This window comes from Triturus cristatus, chromosome 5_2 (assembly GCF_964204655.1).
Source record: "Triturus cristatus chromosome 5_2, aTriCri1.1, whole genome shotgun sequence".
In the NCBI taxonomy this organism is placed as follows: Eukaryota; Metazoa; Chordata; class Amphibia; order Caudata; family Salamandridae; genus Triturus; species Triturus cristatus.
Genome location: NC_140588.1, coordinates 544,765,968 through 544,769,651, shown reverse-complemented (window position 1 = coordinate 544,769,651; position 3,684 = coordinate 544,765,968). Strand labels below are relative to the sequence as shown.

At 43.0% G+C, this 3,684-nt stretch overlaps 1 pseudogene; it reads right to left on the bottom strand.

The window, feature by feature from the left end:
- Positions 1–2,257: 2,257 nt before the first annotated feature.
- On the bottom strand, positions 2,258–3,439 carry LOC146823289 (XK-related protein 2 pseudogene; annotated as a pseudogene).
- Positions 3,440–3,684: the final 245 nt, after the last annotated feature.

Below are 3,684 nucleotides of genomic sequence, written 5' to 3'. Positions count from 1 at the left end.
GCCACGTAGTGCAGGGATATGTTTCACCATTATTTTATGCACTGCGGTGTGTGCTGCAGCCCGCAGCACCCACCGCAATACATAAAATAGACATTGCGACTGCCGCAGTGGCGCTCACATCCTTATTCGGACTGCAGGACCACTGACATGTAGTCCGGCGGTCCCTTTTCTGAATGAATGATGGTCAGACAAAAGTCTGACCGCCATCCTAATGAGGCCCTTAGTAATCCACCAAAAATGAGATCAGTAAATCCAAAAATACACCCAAAAATGCAACTAATATAACAAATCTAATAGAAGGAATTGAAAGTATCTAGATTCCATACCAAATGCCAAAAAGTGTTTTAAAAAAGAAGCACTCCAAGAAAACAGGACAAAAAGTAAATCAAAGTGAAACCATTGGTTAATTATAAATGAAAACTGATTTCCTTTAAAAAAATTCAAGCTCTAAATGGCCATAGAGAGTGTTTTTTTAGACAAAAACAGTTTAACTAAATTTTAAAAACCCACCCGAAAAACATATTACAATCCCAAACATCCATATACATGACAGTTCATTATTAAAATGTAACTAACATCACACATAGCATAATGATACGTTACTAAAACAGTGTACAAAAATGCAAAACAACGAACTACTGAAAAACACTTGCAGCAATACATCGAAATATACTAAGACCCCACAAACAACACTATAACTAAAGGCCTTATTACGAGTTTAATGGTCTTCCTGTAGGACTACTGACCAATAGAAATCTAGGGCTAACGGTGCAGTGGTGGTGCAGTGTCAGTGGTGGTGTCATGGTGGTGGGAATGTTTGGCTCATAGGAGAGCCTAAAAAGCATACAGCTGCCGTGACAGTGCCTCCAGCACGTCCATGCATGGTATAGCATGCACCATGTTGTGCATACCACACAGTGCATGCACGGCTGTGCACTTTTGGGGGGGCACATCATGTGCCCCCGCACACACTCACATGGGTAGATTTGCTCAGGGAACCTGTTTGGTCCCACTTACATGCCTTTCTGCCAAACTTTTCATGGTGGGGTCCCCGCCATGAAATGTTTGGTAGAAAGACATGTCGAAATCTGCTCTGTGGTGCCATCATCAGCACCACCGCGATTGTCGGTTGCTTTCCCCATCGCTGGGGATCCTGGCAGTGGTAACGGTCTTGTGGGGGTCCCACCGCCACAATTGTAATTGGGCAGGAGGCCCAACACGATGGTGGTGATCGGACCACCATCCACAGGTATGGCAGACCTAGGACCGCTGTACTCATAATTTGGCCCTAACTTTTAAACCTCCCTCCTAAATCCCCACTACCCTCAACATTTTTTTAAAATCCTTAAAAAAGAATGTACCTGTTTCAGTGAACAGCAGCAGTTTTCCACAACCTGGTTACAAGAAAATAGACACAAAAATATTACAAAATAGAAAATAGCGGTAAAAAAGATGGTCGCTAAATGAAACACATAAAAAGACTATCTCCACATAGAAAAAATAGGAAATATTGTAAAAATGTTCAGTAAATGTTTTAAAAAATGTAACAAATTATTAAACATCTAAAACATATCAAACAATGTTATAAAAAAGGATGAAAACATTGTTAAGTATAAAGTAAATAATAGTATAAAATAGATACAATTATTTCATATATACTAATAAAACATGTTCAACCAATCAATCAAGGGCTTGTAAAGCGCAGCAACACACCCATGAGGGTCACAGGGCACTGGGGATGGGGAGTGGGCTGCTGGTTGGACTGGGTGGAGGATCATTCAAAGAGCCAGGTCTTGAATAAGAAACGACAATTATAGTGACCGATAAGGACAAATGCCTTGGCTGACATAAGTGGGATTACAGAAAACATACCTCATGACAATTTTTGCTGCTCTAATCAGCCTCTACAATAACAGTGTTTATTTTACATAGCTAGCCATTTTTTTTTTAACCAGTGTAAAAAGTGACTACTAATGTTAAATTTTCCTGGATCCATCCAGACTTTGAGGTATAACAGCATTATTTAATGAATAGATACGGAGACGAAATCCATTTTCAAGTGTCGAAAAACACCTTTAGCTTTTCTTTTACTCAAAATCTGTACCTGTAGAGCAGGACTATTATATGCACTGATAGACACCATATTTGTACCTTATTCAGAAAATTCATGTTTTTCTTCTCGCTGAAGCCAAACCCCACAGATAGAATCCAAGCCTTGAGGGCAGTGCACAAGAGCACCAGGACAGTCTCCACAATGCTATGCACACCAAAGCCAGTTGGAATGCCATACAATGCTATGCCTTACTCCTGGCTCAGTGTTATGAGACACCAGAGGGGCTTTGGCTGGAACGTTTTGGCGACAGCAGACACAGCTCAAGCAGCCAGTCACATTGTGCGTGAACAGAAGTCGGCATGGATGGCAGTACTGGTAAAAGAGAAGCATGAAGAAGATTGCCATGCAATAGCCGACAACCAACTGCACCACCAGAAGTAGGGCACAGAAGTACTCAAACACATCAATCTTGAAAAAGTACCAAAACGATTAGGGCCACGTTCTCCATCAGGCATACACCGCAATGGATCGAAAGCCACAGCCAGTTCTGTGCCTGGTCTATCAAATCTCGGTCAGCCAGATTCAATTAAGCAGCAGACCAGCTGAACATGTTGATGACAGCATACAGTAATGTCACCATGCCCAACATCATTATGGTGCCAACTCGACTGAAGTTCTTATCCACATTTTCTGGCAGTGGGGCTTTCCTCTTCCAGAACTGAATACACAGTAAGAGGAACATGTTTATCAAAGCAATAGATAGGATCACAAGCCATGAGGGCAGTGCACAAGAGCACCAGGACAGTCTCCACAATGCTATGCACACCAAAGCCAATGGGTGCAGCTGGATCTTGTAGTCATCGTACTTGATCTGGATGGCCAAAATGTTACAGACCAGGGCTCCATATGTGACAAATGCCAGGGCAATCACCATAAGAACCGCTCTAGTAAATGGGATATACCTCTCTAGCACACTGACGTGCAACTGCAAGGTCAACTGTGGGGTGGAGCCCAGAAAGGCCTGCAGGACAGCTGTCCGTTTGAAGGCAGTGTGGTGTGTGGTGAGCCTTCAGACTGAGTTGTACACCATGAGGGCCTCCACACACCTGATGAGCGAACCCCACTGCAGGAAGTGCATGAGCAGCACCAGCGGCCTGTCCTGCTCCAGGTCCCGGTGGCTGAAAGTGAGCATCAGCTGGACCATGACCGATGGCACCAGCATGTGGAGCAGAATCAGCCCATCCTGAAGGAGTCCTTGGAGCAGCTTAGTCGGTGGCCAGCACGCAGGAGGCAACCAACTCCCCTGCAGAAGAGCACAGGGGCGGTGAGGATGCTGAATGGAGGCCTGGCCCAGGAGCTGGGCACCTGGCACACGCCATTGCCCATCGTGGGCAGTTTTTCAGACTCCCCAGTGGGGCTAAAATAGTTTTGAAAAATATATAAAAAGTTAAGAAATGTTAAAACATTGTTAACAATGAAAAATAAGAGTCATACGTCTACAAGAAACAAATGTATATGAATGTGATTTACCTGATTTATTATTATTAAAAATTGATGAAAAAATATTTCATTTACCTAACTTTATATATTTTTTCTATTTGCTTGGAGTATATGTGATTCAGAATGTGAGA